At 36.9% G+C, this 22,937-nt stretch overlaps 1 pseudogene; it reads right to left on the bottom strand.

Moving 5' to 3' along the window:
• Positions 1-2,579: 2,579 nt before the first annotated feature.
• LOC147355133 (uncharacterized) overlaps positions 2,580-22,937 on the bottom strand; it is a 41,996-nt pseudogene continuing 21,638 nt past the window's right edge.

Below are 22,937 nucleotides of genomic sequence, written 5' to 3'. Positions count from 1 at the left end.
TTTACTTTGTTGTTTTGGGTTCGATTTTATAAACCTTTCCTGTGTTTCCTGTCTAAAGAAGATCCTTTAGCATTTGTTGAAGGGCTGGTTTGCTGGTGCTGAATTCTTTCAGCTTTTGCTTGTCTGTAAAACTTCTTATTTCTCTTTCATATTTGAATGAGATCCTTTCTGGGTACAGTAATCTGGTGTAGGTTATTTTCTTTCATCACTTTAAGTATGTCCTGCCATTCCCTTCTGGGCTGAAGAGTTTCTATTGAAAGATCAGCTGTTATCCTTACAGGAATCCCCTTTGTGTTACTTGTTGCTTTTCCCTTGCTGCTTTTAGTATTTGTTCTTTGTATTTGATCTTCATTAATTTGATTAATATGTGTCTTGGGGTGTTTCACGTTGGGTTTATTCTGTTTGGGACTCTATGGGTTTCTTACACTTGGGTGGCTATTTCCTTTCCCATTTTAGGGAACTTTTCAACTATTATCTCCTCAAGTATTTTCTCAAGGCCTTTATTTTAGTCTTCTTCTTCTGGGACTCCTATTATTCAAATGTTGGGGTGTCTGACATTGTACCAGAGGTCTCTGAGGTTGTCTTCATTTCTTTTAATTCTTTTTTCCTCTCTGCTTCATTTATTTCCACCATTCTATCTTCCACCTCACTTATCCTATCTTCTGCCTCAGTTATTCTACTGTTGGTTCCCTCCAGAGTGTTTCTGATTTCAGTTATTGCATTATTCATTATTGACTGACTCTTTTTTATTTCTTCTAGGTCCTTGTTAAACAGTTCTTGCATCTCTCTCAGTCCTTGTTTCCAGACTATTTATCTGTAACTCTATTTTGCTTTCAAGATTTTGGATCATTTTTATATCATTATTCTGAATTTTTTTTCAGGTAGACTCCCTATCTCCTCCTCTTTTGTTTGGTTTGGTGGGCTTTTATCATGTTCATTTACCTGCTCAATATTTCTCTGCCTTTTCATCCTGTTTAGGTTGCTGTGTTTGGGGTGGCCTTTCTGTATGCTGGAAGTTTGTGATTCCTCCCTGTGAGTGGGGTTGGACGATTGACTTGTCAAGGTTTCCAGGTTAGGGAAGTTTGCGTCAATGTTCTGGTGGGTGGAGCTGGATCTCTTCTCTCTGGAGTGCAATGAAGTGTCCAGTAGTGAGTTTTGAGGTGTCTTTGTGTTTGGTGTGACTTTTGGCGGCCTGTATTTTAATGCTTAAGGTTATGTTCCTGTGTTGTTGGAGAATTAGCTTGGTATGTCTTGCTCTGAAACTTGTTGGCTCTTGGGTGGAGCTTAGTTTCAGTGTAGGTATGTAGGCTTTTGGATGAGCTTTTGTTGATTAATGTTCCCTGGAGTCAGAAATTTTCTGGTGTTTTCAAGTTTTGGATTTAAGCCTCTTGCCTCTGGCTTTCAAGTCTTTTTCTTACAGTAGCCTCAAGACTTCTCCATCCATACCACACTGATGATAAAACATCTAGGTTAATGGTGAAAAGATTTTCCACAGTGAGGGACACCCAGAGAAGTTCATAGAGTTACATGGAGAAGATCAGAGGGAGGAGGGAGACAGAGGTGACCAGGAGGAGGTGATGGGGACTCAAAAGGGGAAAGAGCAATCTATGTGTTCTCCACAGTCTGGAACACTCAGAGAGGTTCACAGAGTTATGTAGAGAAGAGAAGAGGGAGGAATGAGATAGAGATGACCAGGAGGAGAAGAGGCAGAGTCAAAAGGAGAGAGATCTAGCCAATAATCAGTTCCCTAAGTGTTAGCCACAGCCCAGAACACCCAAAGAGATTCACAGAGTTGGGTAGAGAAGAGGGAGGGAGGAGATAGAGGTGACCTGGGGGAGAAAAAGGAGAGTCAAAAGGTGGAGAGAGCAATTAAGCCAGTAATCACACTCCTAAGTAAAAATAGGTACTGATGATTGGATTTTTAAAAGTACAAAACTGGAAACAAATATCAAAAAGTAAAGATTAAAAATCTAGAGTAGAGGTTAGACTCTCAAAAATACAATATTAAAAAAAAACAAAGCAAAATCACAAAAATTATTTTAAAAATATATTAAATTTGCTTTAAAAATAGGGTCTTTTTTTTTTTTTTGCAAGGTAATAGTAGGTTAAAAAATAAAAATTAAAGGAGTAATAAAGAACTTAAAAATAAAAAAAAATTAAAAATGATAATAGTAAAATATATCTAGGAACTTCTCTGGAGCTGTTGAGGGCAGTGTGGGGTCAGTTCAGTTTCAGATAGCTCTTTGTTTCAGCTTATACGTCTTCTGAAGGTCGATAGGCCTCTTCCAATGTAGTCAGTGCTAACTACAGGGTTTTAATCTTTTGCACCTGTCACTTCCAAAGTGGTTCCCTCTTCTTTGTTTATTTTGGCTTCCTCTGTTTCCAAGTCTCTTCAGTGTCTAATTTCTGCCCTGACACAAGGGGGTGAAGGTCATCACTTATTTAGGCTCACTTGTTCAGTTGTGCTGTGGGGAGGGAGGAACACTGCAAACAAATATCACTGGTGTGTGTGGGGAGTGTTTGCAGTGTCTGGGCCACACTGGGTTTGCCCCCGCTTATGGCATGTGTGCTTTCTCCGTCTACATTGCTCAGGCTCCAGGTTGCTCTGCAGGGGAACTGTCCAAAGTGGGCCCTGGGTTTTGTGCATTTCCCAGGTCTAAGCCACTCATGTTCAGGTTCTTGGGTACTCCACAAAGGCACAGACTCAGTTGGGCCTGCGTTTTGTGCCCTTCCCAGGTGTGAGCAGCTCAGGCGTCCAGGTGCTTGGCGAGAGCACTCTCCCCAGGTGGGCAGTGTGTCATCACCTCCTAGGTCCCAGCCCCTCGGTTTCCTGGGTGTGCAGCGGGAGCACTGTCTCAGATGTGTCGTGTATCTCCTCTGGGGAGCTGATCTCTGACTGTGAACCTCCTGGTGGATGTCAACCATCCAGGATCCCAGGAAGACTTGGTTAGGAACTGGGAGCCTGCTCCCAGTTTGGTGGAGGATGCCATCTCTGGGGCCGAGATTGCCCCTTGCTTTCCAGCTCTGCTGTCTCCCATCTGCCTCTCTGCCTCCTGCAGGGGGAGGGGCCAGTCCACAGCTGGCTAGCTCTCCTCTGGTGTTTGCTCAATCCTTTGTTCTGTGAGTGGGCCAGGTTGTGCCTTATAGCTTTTTGTGGGAAAGTTCTGTCTCTCTTTTTTTTTTTTTCTTTTCCTCTGTGGCTATCCCACAGTTTGGGTTGTTATCTCACATTAGCTCCCCCAGATTGTCTTCAGGGCATTCAGGCACAGTCCTAACCCTAAGCATGCAGCCCATGCCTCCCTGTTTAGCCACTGCTGCTGGTGGACATGAGCTTCTGAGCTACTTCTCTGCTGGGAGTTGTGGTTAGGTATGCAATCTGTGGATTTTTTGTTTTTGTTTTTTTTCCTCCTGGTTATGTTGCCCTCTGAGATTCCAAAACTCTTCATAGACCCACCAGTGAGAGGGTTTCCTGGTGTTTGGAAACTCCTTGTTGACTCCCTTCCCACAACGGGTCTCTGTCCCTAACTTTTTTGTCTCTCTTTTTATCTTTTATCTTTTGTCCTACCTCCTTTCAAAGACAATAGGCTGCCTTTCTGGGTGCCTGGTGTTCTCCGCCAGTGTTCAGAAGTTGTATTGTGAAATTTTCTCAGCGTATGAATGATCTTTCGATGAATTTGTGGGGGAGAAAGTGGTCTCTCTGTCCTATTCCTCCACCATCTTAGGACTGCGCCCTCTTTATTATTAATATATTATTTATTTATTCAGTACAACCTAGCTCTCTATCACACTGGCTGTGTCCTCCCTATAACCTTGTCTACCATGAAAAAGCAATAGTCTTCTTTCAAACAATTTTCCTTCTGGTGAGAGAAACAGGTAACAAACAAGCAAAAAAAAAAAAAATATATATATATATATATGTGTGTGTGTGTGTGTTGCAGATAGTTACAAGTGTGGTGAAATAAAACAAAGGAAAGTGATAAGAAACTAGATAAATCGGTGATTAGGAAAGCCATACCTAGGAGAATAACTGGCCTAGAACCCTCTTTTTAAGAAGATGCCAACTCCCTGAATACCAGGGGTCCTATCAGTGAAGAAGTATGAAATTAGCAAAAAGATTGAGGTAGAGAAGAGTTTACTGTGTTAGGTATGCCTAAGATACAAGTGACAGAAGACTTGACTAAGTATCCTAGTCAAACCTAGGTTTCCTTGTGGAGATAACACAAAGATTGGAGTAGACAGATATTAGCAAGGATTTAGTGGCTTCTTGCTATCAGGACCAAATCTCTGGGGTTCTCTTGAGCAGTGGTATGCTAGAGCAGCCTATAAGAGCCAATGGTCAAATTTTCAGAAATTGGTGAGGTGGTCATGAAACAGGCATCATTAAAAATGAAATTTTATGAACACTTACATTGTTTTTAAAAGCCTTGAAAAACATACTTGAAAACTCATGACTTCCTAATGATTTTACTTAATTTTGCTGTTATTTATGAAAAGTTACTTGTATCTGTTGTTACTGTGTGGTGGAAATACTATATAATGATACACTTATTGCATGTGTTTTCTTCAGTTGATGTTAAGTGATGTCACACCGTGGCCTTTACATAGAACATGGTGGAGGTATTTACACCCAGAAAATCAGCAAATACAATGTATGAGAACTCCCCGCAGTCCCCACCTCCTGCACATACCAAAAAAAAAAAAAAATTGTTAAACATTTATTAACACACAGTTGTTCTTGAGACTTTTTCTTTATGGTAGCAAAGTATCTGCTACAGCTCTAGTTATGACTTCTAAAAGGTCAAAGAAAAGGGGAATGTTTGGGGTGGGCATAAAATGAAAGAGAGATGGTGGGGGAAATGTGACTCCTGGCTTAGAGCAGCATATGTAACTCAGGCCTCTTCTAACTGGGTGATGTTTGGGAGTTGGGCTGGAAGTATGGGTTGACTACACCATTTGGGTGCTGCCCCAGTGTTTAAGGGTTGCAGAGGACTCTGAAGCACGGGGAATAAGGAAATAATGGTAGAATGATGTAGATGAAAAGGTAAAACACACATGATTAGAGAGTAGGTGGTGTTTTGTAACCTACCCTCCCACTTAATACATGAAAAATATTTTTATGTTATTATTTCTTCTACAACCCTGTTTCTAAGTCCTCAGAGTATTCTGTTATTGAATTCTTTCCCTAAGGAAGTTCAATTAATGACTGAGAAAATCTTAATATTATTTAGTGCACCATTCATGGTCAGTACCCCAGACCACCCTTACTTGGGTTTCATGAGAAAAAGTAGGGGCAGGAGATAATCTGGTTAAATATAGAAATTGTAAGTATTGTCAGGGGAAAAATAGCTATTTCCAGGTTTTGATTATGGTATTCACTTGGTGAAGTATAAGAAAAAAAATAGGAAATATAAGACAATTTTGACACCTTAGCCTTAAGCTTCTGCATTAAAATAAGAGGAAAATAATGTTCATATATCAAGGGAAATAGGTTACAAGCTGAAGCATGAAAGCCTCTTCACACAATCAAATGTAATGCCAAAAAGGAATTAATGGTATTCTACTTATTTTCATTGAAATAAGGTTAGAGACTCTAGCTCTCATAAAAATTTTGCAACTGAAGGCCCAATTGAATTAATTGAACTTTCCCAGGAAGAATTCTAGTTATTGCTTTTCTATTTTTCCAAACTTGTTGCTATTAAATTACTATAGGCACTTACAGTCTGTGAAAGCATTCTCTGTGGCACTGAAGTTCCCTAGGCTGCTCAGTTCCTACATGAACTTCTATGAGGAAAGGTCTCTGGTTTAGTTACATTTAAAAGTTGGAGATGCCATCCATGTTAGAGCTTTTTGTTTCAAAAGGAAAATGAGTAAAGGTTTCAGTGTGAAAAATATGGGGCCTTTTTGTTTCAGAATACATTTTTTTCCACCTTTCCTATAAGACTTGTTTAAGAATTGAATGCTGTCAAACCTGTCAGGGAAGCAAAGACAATTTCTAGCCTATGAGAAGACTGATTTTAAATGCAAACCAGGGGAATAATGGGACATCAAAACTCAAAATGAAAGGAAATATTGCTAATTTCTTTCCACTGACTAAAAGTGCAATTTAAATTAAGGAATCATGTCTGTCCCCTCACCACCACCACCCTCTGCTTCCCCACCACACACACATAACTTTCAAGGAGATGTCAAAGTAGGGTAGGCTCTTCATATCAGACAAAAAATGTGCTGGAATTGAGATTTTCTCCCCTGCTGTAATCAACAAGTAGCCTGAAATAAATACCCTATTTAGAAGTTTGACTGGTAGCTCCAGTTTGCCTTTCAAATTATCTTTTCATTTTTATTTCCTATAGTTCAGCGTTTTTATTCAAAGAGCTACATTTTTGGTCAGAAAGGGAAATTTAAAGTGGAATCAAATAGTAAAGAATGAGAGAAAGTTCTCCTGTACATATCATTCCAAATGCCAGAATTACAGATGATTTGTTAACCTGTGACATGCTATTCTGTTCTTACATTTTTTGATAATTCAGGAATTCTAAGAATGATAAAAGTGTGAAAAGCATAGATATTGTTCCCTGAGAGGCCTCCTTCTATCTATCTAGTTGCACTCCAAAGAACACGAGGAGCCTCAGAAGCCGCTGCTTTTTTGAAGAGCATCTTGACCTTTCCAAAAAAGAAAAGACTGGCTACATTTCAAAACCTTTACGTGACTTTTCCAAATAATTTACTGGATGTTTATAATGTATCCATTATTCTTCTAAGCTCTGTATTAATATTGCCTTGTTTATTCTTCACAGTAACTTTATGGGGTAGTGATATTATCTCCTTTTTATAGATGAGAAACTGGAGCTAGAAGAGATTTAGTAATGATGTACAACCGATAAGCAATAGAATTACAGAAGAACCCATTCTCTTAATCATTACAATTAATTGTTTTCTAACACAAAACATATGGCAAAATGATAGTAAAAAGGCAGCTGTACTACAGTAAATAGAATATATTTTATTTTCACCGTCTGATACCTTTGTTTGTAACTTGGTACAGAGAGGCAGAGATAAGGAAAGGTGGAGCCAGGTATACATGCTGTGGTTTTATCAGTTCTTACAACAAATCTGGTTTTGGCAGATTACACATAAACCAGATTCTTAAGAAAGTTTTGCATGCTACAGTGTAATTCATGGAAATAATGCCTTCAATTCTAATACAGACTAGAAACCTACCACTAATCTTCAGATTAGGAAGAAAGGGCCATAATGGAAAATTACAGGAGGATTACCTAAGGAAAATGAATAATAGAATATAAAATTGAATTGAAAATGTTGACCTGATTTTTGAAATCATTATTTTGAAAATATTTAGATGAGATGATTTCTTGAGAAATGCTCTCTGGCAGTATATTGATAAGGCTCTGTGCAGCATATTCTACTGCAAAATTCTTAAATGTTTTATTTTTTTGAACGTTTTAAGTTTTAAAATATTTAATCTACTTCTTACATTTATATATGGCTTTCCTCACAGGAACTAGAGGTTTTTTATTAATATAAGTACTAAAATGATAGATTAGTTATATGTACTATGAGAACTTACTGAAAGTGGAAAATATATACATATGTATATGTAAATTATGTTTTAAAAAGCCCAAAACAAAACTCATAGTTGAAAAACATATTTTTTATTGATTAATTAGATGGTTCAAGCTGTTACCAGACTTCTAAAAGAATAGTGGAGTTGTCCATGGGAGAGAATGATGAAGAAATTACCATGAGAATTTTACAGAATAAAAGGGAGTATTTGTAATTTTAAACTATTTGGCAACTTCTCATTACTTGAATAGATGCAATTAATAAGAGAGGGTTTCAGTGAGATGTGCTCCCCTGTTGAATGTTTTCTGGCGTCTGGTGACATATGAAACCAAGAAACTGGTAACCGTTTTATGAACTCAATCATGATATATTTATGAACCTTCAGAAAAAATAAAATGGAACAAAGTGTTAACCAGCTTCAAAAATAATCTTTTAAATTATTTTTATTATTAAAAATACTTTTTCCACAATAATCTTTGTGTAAAGTTTATCTTCTTTCAACTGTAAATGCTATGAAAAGTATTAGTCACTCAATCCTGTGCAACTCTTTGAGACTCCATGGACTGTAGCCTGCCAGACTCTGTCCATGGAATTCTGCATGTAAGAATACTGGAGTGGGTTGCCATGTCCTCCTGCAGGGGATCTTCCCGACCCAGGAATTGACCCAGGTCTCCACATTGCAGGCAGATTCTTTACCATCGGAGCCACCAAGGAAGCATACTTCCAATCATTCTGTAATATCATAGTTCTTTTCATTATGTTCAATCTCGAGAAAAATTCTTTAGTAGTGCAAAGCATCTTATTGGTTTTGATGTAGTCATGAATTATAAAAATTAAATAGGGCAAATTTGAAATAGCAAAGTATAATATAAACTATGAATATATTTTGATTTTAAGTAAAAAATGAAATTCTTCAAATTTTTATTGAAAAAATTTAAAAATTCAAAATTTCAAAGTTGGCATTCTGAGCAAACTATAAGCTGTGTTTATGCTTTTGCCACATGGCAGAGATATTTTCAAACTGTGTTTATGTATGTCAAGATGTCTGTGATTGTTTTTGCTATTTGCTGTTTTTAAAGCAAAACTATTATAATTTAAAAGCATTTTGAAAGTATGCTATATAACAAAGTCATAAAAATATTGTTAAATGATGGTATTAGCTCAAGTGCAGACATTTTTGTGTGTGTGCAAAATCAGTAACTTTAGAGTAAAAAATATGATGAAGTAATTTTGTGAATAATATGTTGTATTTTAAAAGTTAAAAGCAAAAGTATGTTTTAATGACTGCAGATTTGTGAAGCTTCAAAAAATCCCTTTATATTTATTTTTTGGGAAAATTTTCAGGGCTTAGTGAGTACATTTAAATGATCATTCAGATAAAATAAAACTGATCTTGACTTTTTGAAATCAAAGACAAACTAGAATCTGTAGAACACTGGGCATTCATGTTAGGGTGTGTAAAATCTAAGGTAAAACCCTAAAATTCATTAAAACTGTATTTAAAATGACCTCAAACCTTTGCTTCACTGTGATGAGATTAAAGTTTAATCAATTCCAAGGAAGGTAGATGGGACAACCATAGTTGTATTACATCAACCACAATTCATTCCAGGCTGGGGCTGGTACTTTTCTTCCATGAAAAACATGGTCAAATGCAGGAAAGATTTCTCTTGAGAAGGAAAAATGGAAAATGGGTAAACAAGCAATGTCTATTGGAAAGAATACAAGAAAGAAAAAAGAAAGGTACATGTGCAATTGGGATTGCTGAGAAATTGTCTTAATACCACTAAAGCTTCTATTTCATTTATTATCATATGCACACACATACACACACACACAGAGCTTATGCAGTTATGCCTATTCACAAAGTGTAATTTTTCCATTTTCCTTAAGTGAATGTATGCATTCATTGTTCTTTTCAAACATATTGAGTTTGGAATTTATTCAGTGGTGGATTAGCTGTGCAAGTCCTGCTTTCTCAAAGGTGAAGAAATTCTTGTCTTTAATGATGTCATCATGACTCTTTCTCAACTCCAAATACCTGCATAAAGACCTCATTTTATACCCTAATGTTAGAATTACCAGGGTCTTAATCCCAAAATAAAAACTCTTTGAAAATTTTTCAACTGTATCCCAAGTTTTCCTCAGACTGAATATAATGGTAGAAAGATTACATTTTAGGAAAATATCTGACTTTTCTTCTGCATTCATCTGTTCTAATAAGACCTCACTGGATGCATTTCACGCCAATGCACTGTTAAAATAGTGTCAATTTTATTTCATGCTTCACATACCCAACTTTATTTTATAGGTGGAGTGTTCTCTAGAGTGGTTGAACTACTCTTTGGAGTCACACAGGGTAAAAATCCAACCCATGCTGTCCCGTGTGCTTGTGCCTCCATTAGAGACAATCACGCTGAGCCATAATTTCGACTAACATTGTTGGCTTGATGACATGCAGGTTTACCTTTTCATCTTAAGGGACCTGGAGGAGAGAGGGAAGAGAAGCAATTTTTGGCTTGATGAGGTGCCTAACTGACACTTAGGCCTGGGTTTCTAAAATGTCCTGAAGCTAAATTCAGAAGAAATGGAGTTGATTTTTGGTAGGTCCCTGCTGCCTTTTGAATGCCACTTTATCCACTGCTATTGGTTTTGATGGGGCTATTATATAACCTGTTATTATTAAGTTCTATAACCTTGGACTGTCTGCAGTTGTGAACTTTCTCTTGATGACTGGCTCAAATGCCTTTTTACTGTTTTGGTTTTGGGGCACACTTGGGATAATACCTATCTATAAGGCTCTGCTTTATCAACTTGTAGTAATTGCTTGAATTGCAATTAAAATTTATTTGGATGTGGGAGAGGCTTTTACTTTTCTAAATGTCCAGTTAAGGCCATTTATTAATGGTTAAAATGATGCCATTGGATGCCAAGAGCAAACAAGAAGATAAATGCTTCCTCTCCTGGTAACATTTCCTTCACCTTCCTGGCCTATCATACAGATTAATGTGTTGTTTTGGGAAAGGGCTGAAATTGGATAATACTCTGAAAGGCTGTTGAGGAGAAAAGGGTTTCTTGGAACACATATATCTTCATAAAAAATGTTGAATTTTGAGATAGACTGAGGTGTAGCATTGTCTGTTTTGCAGATGGCTGATAGGCTGGAGAGGACAATAAAATCTCCAAGGTTATTACCATCCAGATTGATCCTTGCTTTCATTTAAGTTGCACTAGAATCACAACTGCATAGGCAGTGGTAACTGAGGAGTCCAATATGATATGGAAAACAAGATTGAAGTAATAACCAGCTTAGCTACAAATTTAAGTAAGCAGTATAAGTATTAAGCAGAAAATAGTTTATAGTTTGTAGTTCCTCTTGCTTTGTTAATGAAGAGCTTGGAGTGGTGGGGGCGGGGTGAGAAAGATGAGATAGGTCTTTTTTACAATTAATTAATTTTTTTATTGAAGGATAATTACTTTACAGAATTTTGTTGTTTTCTGTCAAACCTCAACATGAATCAGCCATAGGTATACGTATATCCCCTCCCTTTTGAACCTCCCTCCCATCTCTTGCCCCATCCCACCTCTCTAGGTTGATACAGAGCCCCTGTTTGAGTTTCTTGAGCCATACAACAAATTCCCATTGATTATCTATTTTACATATGGTAATGTAAGTTTCAATATTAACCTTTCCATACATTTCATCCTCTCCTTCCATCTCCCCATGTCATAAGTCTATTCTCTATGTCTGTTTCTCCATTGCTGCCCTGTAAATATATTCTTCAGTACCATTTTTCTAGATTCCATATATATGCAGTAGAATATGTTATTTATCTTTCTCTTTCTGACTTGCTTACACTCTGTATAATAGGTTCTAGGTTCACCCACTTCATTAGAACTGACTCAAATGCATTACTTTTGATGGCTGAGTAATATCTCATTGTGTGTATGTACCACAGCTTCTTTACCCATTCATCTAGATGTTGATGGACATCTAGGTTGCTTCCATGTTCTAGCTATTATAAATAGTGCTACAATGAACGATGGGATACATATGTCTTTTTCAATTTTGGTCTCCTCAGGGTATATGCCTAGGAGTAGGATTGCTGGGTCATATGGTGGTTTTATTCCTAGGTTTTTAAGAAATCTCCATACCATCTTCTATAGTGGATGTATCAATTTATATTCCCACCAACAGTGCAAGAACATTCCCTTTTCTCTACACCCTCTCCAGCATTTACTGTTTGTAGACCTTTTGATGATGGCCATTCTGACTGGTGTGAGGTGATAGCTCATTGTAGTTTTGATTTGCTTTTCTCTAATAATGAGGATGTTGAGCATCTTTTCATGTGTTTGTTAGCCATCTGTATGTCTTCTTTGGTGAAATGTCTGTTTAAGTCTTTTCCCCACTTTTGGATTGTATAGTTTGTTTTTCTGGTATTGAGTTGTATGAACTGCTTGTACATTTTGGAAATTAATCTTTTGTCAGTTGTTTCATTTGCTATTATTCTCTACCATTCTGAGGATTGTCTTTTCACCTTGCTTATAGTTTCCTTTGCTGTTCAAAAGCTTTTAAGTTTAACCAGGTCCCACATTTTTACTTTTGTTTTTATTTCCATTATTCTAGGAGGCGGGTCATAGAGGATCTTGCTTTTGATTTATGTCATCAAGTGTTCTGCCTATGTTTTCCTCTAAGAGTTTTATAGCTTCTGGTCTTAAATTTAGGTCTTTAATACATGTTGAGTTTATCTTTGTGTATGGTGTTAGGAAGCATTCTAATTTCATTCTTTTAGATGTAGCTGTCCAGTTTTCCCAGCACCATTTATTGAAGAGGCTGTCTTTGCCCCACTGTATATTCTTGCCTCCTTTTTCAAAAATAAGGTACCCGTAGGTGCATGGGTTTATTTCTGGACTTTGTATCTTCTTTCATTGGTCTGTATTTCTGTATTTGTGCCAGTACCATACTGTCTTGATGACTGTAGCTTTGTAGTATAATCTGAAGTCAGGAAGGTTGATTCTTACAGCTGCATTCTTCTTTCTCAAGACTGCTTTGGCTATCTGGGGTCTTTGTGTTTCCATATGAATTGTGAAACTTTTTGTTCTAGTTCTGTGAAAAATGCTATTGGTAATTTGATAGGGATCACATTGACTCTGTAGATGGTGTTTGGTAGTATAGTAATTTTCACAATATTGATTCTTCCTACCCAGGAACAAGGAATATTTCTCAATCTGTTTATGTAATCTTTCATTTCTTTCATTAGTGTCTTAAATTTTTCTGTGTACAGTTCTTTGTCTCCTTAAGTAAGTTTATTCCAGATATTTAATTCCTTTTTTTGCAGTGGTGAATGGGATTGATTCCTTAATTTCTCTTTCTGATTTTTCATTGTTAGTATATAGAAATCCAAGTGATTTCTGTGTATTGGTTTTGTATCCTGAAACTTTGCTAAATTCACTGATCAGCTCTAGTAATTTTCTCATACTATCTTTAGGGTTTTCTATGCACAGTATCATGTCCTCTGCAAACAGTGAGAGCTTTACTTCTTTTCCAATCTGGATTCCTTTTATTTATTTTTCTTCTCTAATTGCTCTGGACTAGGACTTCCAGAACTATGTTGAATAACAGTGGTGAAAGTGGACACCCTAGTCTTTTCCTGATCTTAGGGGGAATGCTTTCAGTTTTTCACCATTGATAATAATGTTTGCTGTAAGCTTATCGTATATGGCCTTTACTATGTTGAGGTAGGTTCTTTCTATGCCCACTTTTTAAAGAGTTTTAATCATAAATGTGTGCTGAATTTTGTCAAAAGCTTTATCTTCATTTATTGAGATGATCATATGGTTTTTATCTTTTATTTTGTTATTATGGTGTATCACATTGATTGATTTGTGTATATTGAAGAATCCTTCCATCCCTGGAATAAACCCAACTTGATCATGGTGTATGAGCTTTTTGATGTGTTACTGAATTCTGTTTGCTAAAAGTCTGTTGAGGAATTTTGCACCTATGTTCATCAGTGATATTGGCCTGTAGTTTTCTTTTTTGTGTGTTGTCTTTGTCTGGTTTTGGTATCAGGGTGATGGTGACCCTGTATAATGAATTTGGAAGTGTTCCTTCCTCTGCAACTTTTTGAAAGAATTTTAGAAGGATAAGCATTAGCACTTCTCTAAATGTTTGATACATTTCTCCTGTGAAGCTGTCTGGTCCTTGGCTTTTGTTTTTTGGGAGATTTTTGACCACAGCTTCAATTTCAGTGTTTGTAATTGGGTTATTCATAATTTCTATATCTTCTTGGTTTGGTCTTGGAAGATTGAATTTTTCCAAGAATCTGCCCATTTTTTCCAGGTTATCCATTTTATTGCCGTATAGTTGTTCATAATAGTCTCATAATCCTTTGTATTTCTGCACTGTTGTAACCTCTCCTTTTTTCATTTCTAATTTTGTTGATTTGATTCTTCTCTCTTTTTTTCTTGATAAGTCTAGCTGAAGGTTTGGCAATTTGGTATATCTTCTCAAAGAACCAGCTTTTAGTTTTATTAATCTTTACTATTGTTTCTTTCATTTCTTTTTCATTTATTTCTGCCCAGATCTTTTATGATTTCTTTCCTTCAACTAATTTTATTTTCTTTCTGTTCTTCTTTTTCTACTTGTTTTAGGTGTAAAGTTAGGTTGTCTATTCAATTTTTGTTTTGTTTTGTTTCTTGAGGTAGGATTGTATGCTTTAAACTTCCCTCTTAGAACTGCTTTTGCTAGATCCCATAGGTTTTCAGTGGTCGTGTTTTCATTGTCATTTGTTTCTAGAAATTTCTTGATTTCCCTTTTGATTTCTTCAGTAACCTGTTGGTTATTTAGAAATGTATTATTTAATCTCAATGTGTTTGTGTTTCTTACAGTTGTTTTCTTGTATTTGATATCTAGACTCAGTGTTGTGGACTGAGAAGATGCTTGATATGATTTCAATTTTCTTAAATTTACTGAGATTTGATTTGTGAGCCAAGATGTGGTCTATCCTGGAGAATGTCCCATGTGCACTTGAAAAGAAAATGTATTCTTCTGCATTTGGGTGGAATGTCCTGAAGATATCAATGAGATCCATCTCATATAATGTATTATTCAAGACTTGTGTTTCCTTATTAATTTTTTGTTTTAATGATCTGTCTATTGGTGTGAGTGGGGTATCTCCTACTATTGTTGTATACTGTCAATTTCTCCCTTTATGTCTGTTGGTGTTTGTCTTATGTGTTGAGGTTCTCCTATGTTGTATACATAGATATTTACAATTTTGTTATGTCTTCCTCTTAGACTAATACCTTGATCATTATGTAGTGTCTTTCCTTATCTCTTGTAATCTTCTTTATTTCAAGTTATATTTTATCTGATATGAGGATTGCTACTCCAGCTTTCTTTTGCTTCCCATTTTCATGAAGTGAAGTGAAATGAAGTCACTCAGTCATGTCTGACTCGTTGTGACCCTGTGGACTGTAGCCTACCAGGCTCCTCTGTAATGGGACTTTCCAAGCAAGAGTACTGGAATGGGTTGTCATTTCCTTCTCCAGGGGATCTTCTGGACACAGGGATTGAACCCAGCTCTCCTGCATTGTAGGCAGATGCTTTACTGTTTCCATCATCTCACTTTCAGTCTATATGTGTCTGGAAGTCTGAAGTGGGTTTCTTGTAGACAGTATATATATGGGTCTTGTTTTTGTACCCATTCAGCTAGTCTGTGTCTTTTGGTTGGAACACTTAATCCATTTACATTTAAAGTAATTATTGATATATCAGGAAGCAACAGTTAAAACTGAACATGGAACAACAGACTGGTTCCAAATAGGAAAAGGAGTACATCAAGGCTGTATATTGTCACCCTGCTTATTTAACTTCTATGCAGAGTACATCATGAGAAACGCTGGGCTGGAGGAAGCACAAGCTGGAATCAAGATTGCCGGGAGAAATATCAATAACCTCAGATAGGCAGATGACATCACCCTTATGGCAGAAAGTGAAGAAGAACTAAAGAGCCTCTTGATGGAAGTGCAAGTGGAGAGTGAAAAAGTTGGCTTTAAGCTCAACATTCAGAAAACTAAGATAATGGCATCCAGTCCCATCACTTCATGGCAAATAGATGGGGAAACAGTGGAAGCAGTGGCTGACTTTATTTTCTTGGGCTCCAAAATCACTGCAGATGGTGATTGCAGCCATGAAACTAAAAGACCCTTATTCCTTGGAAGGAAAGTTATGACCAACCTAGATAGCATATTCAAAAGCAGAGACATTACTGTGCCAACAAAGGTCCATCTAGTCAAGGCTATGGTTTTTCCAGTAGTCATGGATGGATGTGAGAGTTGGACTGTGAAGAAAGCTGAGCACCGAAGAATTGATGCTTTTGAACTGTGATGTTGGAGAAGACTCTTGAGAGTCCCTTGCACTGAAAGGAGATCCAACCAGTCCATCCTAAAGGAGATCAGTTCTGGGTGTTCATTGGAAGGACTGATGTTGAAGCTGGAACTCCAATACTTTGGCCACCTGATGTGAAGAGCTGACTCATTTGAAAAGATCCGGATGCTGGGAAAGATTGAGGGCAGGAAGAGAGGGGGACAACAAAGGATGAGATGGTTGGATGGCATCACTAACTCGATGGACATGGGTTTGGGTGGACTCTGGGAGTTGGTGATGGACAGGGAGGCCTGGCATGCTGCAGTTCATGGGGTTGCAAAGAGTCGTTCATGACTGAGCGACTGAACTGAACTGAATCAGGTCATAAAAAATCAGTAGCATCTTGGGCACTCTTTCTCCCTCACAAGATTCCTCATTTAAGAGGGAATAATCTGCATGTTGTGGCAAGCCTTAGGGAGAGCCCTTGGCAAGGAACTGATGGCTCCAGCCAACAGCTAATGTTGGTCTCTTTTTTAAAAATTAATTAATTTATTTTAATTGGAGGATAATTACTTTACAATATTGTGATGGTTTTTGCCATTCACTGACATGAATCAGCCATGGGTACACATGTTTCTCCACATCCTCAACCCCCCTTTCTCCTCCCTTCCCACCCCATTCCTCTGGGTTGTCCCAGAGCACTGGCTTTGGGTGCCCTCTGGTCTCTTAAGTTAGTTTGGAAGTGAGATCTTCTTCCAGTTGAGTCATGAGATAACTGGAGCTCCATCCAAACTTTAATTGCAGCAATGAAGAGACTCTCAGACTTTTCGGTACCTAGCTAAACCATTCCTGGATTTCTGAGCCAAAAAAACTGTGGGGTTATAAATGTTTATTGCTTTAAGCTGTTAAATTTGGGGGTAATTTGTTACTCTGAAAATATAACAAATACAACTCTCATCTTTCCCTACTTACAGCCATAACCTTGACATTCAAAGTATATTCCATGGATCAGCAACATCCATGAATTTGTTAGAAACGCAGAATCTCAGGCCCCTTACACAACCTCCTAAATTAAAGTCTGAATTTTTATAAATTTCCTAGGTGATTTTTAGACTAATTAAAGTTGAGATGTTTACAGTCTAGAAAGAATTGTTTTAATCAGAGGTAGGGAATGGGTATCAAAAAAAAAGATGGTTGATAAATAACAAAATGACTATTGATAATAAATAAAATTTCTCAGAAGAAGATTAAGCTTGGGTAAAAGCATTGCAGAAAAAAATTTCCTGGAGGTATTAGAATCTCACATCATCAATTACTTAGCCTCATGGAATTTGAACTTTGAAATGCAAAGAAGCAACAATGATGAATTCATTGGTTTATTTCCATAAGAAATAAACTTTGACAAGATAAATGATAGAGAGGTGAAAATAAATAGGAAAACTTTCAGTGAAAAGCTTTGACCATTTTACTGTAACAGCCAACATTTCAATGTTATATCCCATTATGACATGAACTCCAAACCATTACTCTCCAAGGATGTTGTGCCAGTGCATTTTTCATAATAGCAACCTAATCAATTTTGAGGCCTTTTTTATGTTCTCTTTTTCTTAATTCAGAAAAATTGCATGCTGTAGGATCTTATAAGTGAATAGCCTGCTTAAAGAGAATCTTGCCTTCAGTCTGGAACAGTTCCTCAGCCTTTTCTTGAATTTTGTGACTTCCACGCTTTTCAATCAACTAGTTATTTTGTAGAAATGCTTCTGAATTTGATTTGTCTGTCATTCCCTTATTATTTCCTCATTATTAGATTCAGGTTGTGTCTATTTCTCAGGAAATTACAGAGCAGTGCTTTCCTATTGTTTCCTAGTTGCTGGTGTACAATTTCAACATGTTCTGTCACTGTTGAGGTGAACTTTGTTCACTTGAGTAGGGTGATGTCTGCCCGGCATTATGAACTTACTGTTTTACATTTTGAAAAATAAGTGCTCGTGCCATAGTATCTTGAGACTTTGTATATCCCTTCAGACTTTTTAATTAATTTACTTATTTATTAAATTTAATGTGGATATGTAGATTTTAACTTTATTTGATGAGTTTTAAGTCTTTAGTATTGTTCACTTTGACACTTAAGTTGTCTCTGATTTGACCAGTGGGAGCCTTTTAATAATGATGGCATATGATTCCCTTATTATTTAAGCTTTCTTTCCTTCCTGGCATAAGAAAGTATTTCAGGCTCATCAGGTACTTTCCCTGATCCAACCTTGGAATTATCCCTTTCTCCAACGAGTTCTCATTCCCTTTAGTGACCGTGATGTTTAGACACCAATAATTGGGAACTCGATGTGTTCATTGCTGTTGCCATTTTGCTGCTAACAGGTAGTGAGAAATCTGGCTCCCATTATTCTCCATATATCAATTTTTGAAATCAGTCTCCATATATTTTTACCAGCCTCCTGTCACTGGTACCACATCTCAGTTCCTAGCCAGAGTGTGAAATCTATACCTCTTTACTGTGTTTGGATTCCAACAACTGACCCTGAGCTGTCTTCTTGTATGCCCTCTATACTCAAGTCTCCAAACCATGGACTGGGACACCTGCCCAGACATGGACTCCCTCTTCTCTTTACTTAAGTTCTAAACCCTACATTGGGTTGATTCTCATGCCATCAACCACTTCTTCATGGATTCTCTTCTCTTGTCACTCACAATTTGGTACATTCCCCCCTCCTTACGCTGCTCATGCTACAACCCCACTCCTCCTCCACACTGACAGTATCCTCACTCTTGTTCAGGTTACTTCTCTACTGGACAAATTTCCACCTAACCCTATTTTAATGCCCTATACCAGGCCCCTTGCTCAGCATTAAAAATGGCTTTTGATCTGAATTGTCTAGGAAGAAAAAGAAGGGGAAAGGAAGGAAAGGGGTAAAGGAAAATACTTAATATACTTTTGGCAAATTATTCTTCTGCTAAATCAATCAGAGCTACTTTTTATTCTTTGCAAATAAGAAACCTGATTAAAACATGCTATAAAAAAAGAACTTCCTTTCAGGAAGGCTTTTCACAAGCAATTTATACAGCTGCCATTAGCAATTGGTGATCTAGAGCAACAGCATATGGGGATCCAGTGAGACAGTCACCACCGAGGGGTACTAGGAAATGGAGAGGAACATATTAAAAATGCAGGCAGGAACTCTGCACCACAAATATAAACCATTAATATCAAGAAGGACCTGGTTCTGGATTATTTCCTTTTACGGTAATATATTTCCCGTCAAGAGAGGGATAGACTGTTGAGCTAGTCTCACCTTGGGCATCCGAGGACTATAGAGGAGCAACTAAAAGTAGTAAGAAGTGAAGGGATGGAAAAGAGGAAACTTCCTGGTAAGAGAAACTTGAGTGACATATCTGTCACCTCCTATGTGGCAGAAATTGTGCTAAGTGATGTCTCACACGTATCTTTGGATGCTCATAGCAACCCTGTAATGTTGGTTTTGTTTAGCCTTTATATATAGTTGAGGAAGTTTAAATATTTTTCCAAGATGGCACAGTTCTTAGACGTCTGTTCTGTAGATATGGTTTGAATTCTACTTGCCTAATTCCATGCTACCAATATTTTCATCACACCCAACCGTAAACTTGCTATTTTGTTTGATTACATTAGAGTAATATTCTCTCTCACACACATACACAAACACATATAAACCCTGGTTTCATTACGCGTTTATCATTCTTAAAATTTTTTACTTTTCATTATTTCCAGTGAATATAATGGTTGATATATGACTGTTTTATAATTAATTATTATTGATGGATTCACATAATTTGTAATATGTTTCCCTTGTTATTCATTTGAAACCATCTGACATCTCAGCATTCAGTGCATTTGAGTTAGAAAGTATTTGGTTCTTAACTTTATTTGGGGACTTTGTCTTGTCAAAAAATCATAAAATCTCTCATTCTTTCTCATACACACATTATAATTTTAGTGGAAGAAAATTTTGAGATAAAAACCTGCACCTGCACTATTAATGGAAAATAGTATTAGAAATAGTCTTAAATTTCATTTACTTAATTATCATCTCTCTCACAAACCCCTGGATTCATTTGGCTTCAAATGATGGTCATTTATTAAGGAAAGTGCTGATCAGGAAGGAGGAATACATAAGGAAATATGTTATTATATATTTTATATTATTATTTTTTCAGATTACTATGATGGTTATTTGTCAGTTAATTAAAGATTATTATTCATATTTCTTTTTTGTGTGTCTTAGTGCATGGCATATTTATAAGCATCTAACTACTGTAATCTGTTTTTCTACCCACACAGTGTCAATAAGATTTCATTTCTGACCTTACAAATGGAAAGCACAGCTTAATTGGTTGAACGGCAGTTCCAATACCTCAAGTATTTGGTCAATCTTGTTTCATTCAACTAAAGGTCAGGGATATGTACACACAGGCAAATATGTTTTTCATACTGGGAAAATAGATAGGTTAAAGCGATGCAGTAGTTACGGGTATTGAATATTGACAGTCTAATAAAAAGTTACCAGAAAATATTTCATATAATCTTCAAATAGTAGCCATATTAATAGGATTTAGGGCAGTGATTAATGCTTCCATAATCCATTATCATTAATGTAATTACTCAGAGAAGAAATAAGAATTTTAGGGGAAAAGAATCTATATCCATTTCAAGTGCCTGTGTGAACATATGCCAAATTCAACTTTTGTTTTCATTCCTATTAACTTGATTTAACTAGTTGACTGTTGGTTGACATACAGGCTCAGTGTTTACTTAAAACTAAGAAACTGTAGCCTCACTGAAATATTTGTAGCTAAAAATCAACCATAGTGGAAGGGATTATTGATTTTCAGAATTCATGTTGCTTTTAAATTTTTATTTATTAGTCTGGAAATTTCTAAAATGATTGTTCAGTGTTATATGTTTGCTTTCTTTGGAGATTTAGTGCTGCATATTTCAGCAGATGAGTTCACATATTAGAAATCACAACTCTTTTATAAAAAACAGATTGTTCAGCATCTTGACTTCTGTAATGACCAAGCCTCACATTTCAGAGACTGTGAATCTTTTTGCTTCTTCACCCAGCCCTTCTGATATGTCTACCCAAGTATTATATATAGTGCTATACATAGGGTAAGGGACAGAGAGAAAATTTCTTCCTGAGCCCTGCAGGCAATCAGTTTATACCCTGAAGCATGATATTTGATTGCTCTTATTATCTGAGTTTCCATTCCTAATACAGTTGTCAGTGCTCACAAAATCAACCAGGCCTTTGTAAACATGCAGTTCTAGAATTGGACTTACCCTCTAGTTACAGCAAATTTCATTGACAGTCTTTGTCCTTTGCAAGATGACATTGCATACTTCAAGATTTTATGAACTGAGATGTGACACTTAGCTACTGCTGCTTCCTTAAAAATTGAGCACAGAACTATAAAAAAGGAAAAATCACTGATAAATTCTCAGTGAAATTTCAAAAAGTTCCTGAAACTTGGTGGTGGTGGTGGTGGTTTAGTTGCTAAGTCATATGAACTCTTGCCACCCCTTTGACTGTAGCTCACTAGAATCCTGTCCATGGGATTTCCCAGGCAAGAATACCGGAGTAGGTAACCATTCTCTTTTCTAGGGGATCTTCCTGACCCAGGGATCAAACCCAAGTCTCTTGCATTGCAGGTGAATTCTTTGCACTGAGCCACCAGGGAAGTGCCCCCTGCTGAAACTTAATGCAAGGTAAATATGATTTTGCTAAGTTAATAAACAGATTAATTTCTCCATCTTCTCTCTTGCCTGTTTATTTTATACTCACAAAATCTGATCTACTAAAGAGCTCCATATTTCCAAGTCATCAAACTACATTCACATATAAGCTCCCTCCCCTTTTCCAGCAGAATGCCCTGCCAATGACCTGTGTGTTGCTAAATCAAATGATTTGTATTATGTTCTCGTCCTATCTGACCTCTCCGCAGATTCAGCACAATTTGGAACACATCCCATTTGGAATACTTCCCTCCCTCTCTTGGTTTCCTCTACATCAGATTGCCCTGATTTTCCTACCACCTTTCTGGCTATTTATCCCCAATCTCCTTCTCTCATCAGATACTTAACCATTGTACAGTTCATCTAGGCAGTACCAGGTCTGTGCGTATTTTGCCAGTAAACTCATCTTTATGTTGATGACTCTTGCATTTATGAGTTTAACCGAAATCTTCCTTTTGATTCCCAAACTGTGTCTGTTTATCTACTTGATGTCATCACATGCGGGTGTATTCCAGGTATTTAAAATAAAATATATCGAAAACTAAATTCTTGAGGTCTCCCCCATACCACCACCCTAACACCTGTTCTATCCCCCCACTTTTCCCTATCTTGCAGCTTTACAGTGTGCTTGTTATAGTGCAAAAAATCTCAAAGTCTTGGAAAATAATAATGAGTAAGTTGGACATCATCCTCTCCCTTAAAAACTCATTTTCTAAAGGGGAGACAGACAAATGAAACACAGGAAAATAAAATAGTTGAAATTCATAATTTCTGTGAAGGAACAATGAAGGAATTCAGTCAGTAGCTAACTTCTACTGAGTATTATTTTAAAATGGGAAGGCTTCTTCACTCCTAAATTTTTTCTGTTATGCAATTCCTACTGTCTTTCTACCTTCTCTCACTCCTGTCAGAAGTGATTGTCAGAGCATCATGCACAGTGAACCTCCATACGTTTGTTCTCCCTTTCAGAAGTGTCCTTGACTCTGCCAAGCAAGTACTAATGCCATAAGTTTTTAGAACCCAGGTCCTGCCCCCATGGGGACAACCCACAATCGTTTTACTGTTTCATCTCCTTCTTCCCTCTTGAAACACCATCTATCTAAAAAATATTCTCTCAATAGATCACTTCCTTCCCTTTAATTTTACAAGTGTTTTTCCTCCTGTTATGGATCACAAATTGATCCTTTAGGAGTTTTG

Source organism: Bos grunniens, chromosome 17 (assembly GCF_055505025.1).
Source record: "Bos grunniens cultivar Pamir isolate PY7600 chromosome 17, Bosgru_T2T1.0, whole genome shotgun sequence".
Taxonomy (NCBI): Eukaryota; Metazoa; Chordata; class Mammalia; order Artiodactyla; family Bovidae; genus Bos; species Bos grunniens.
This window is presented reverse-complemented; position numbering and strand designations above follow the sequence as displayed.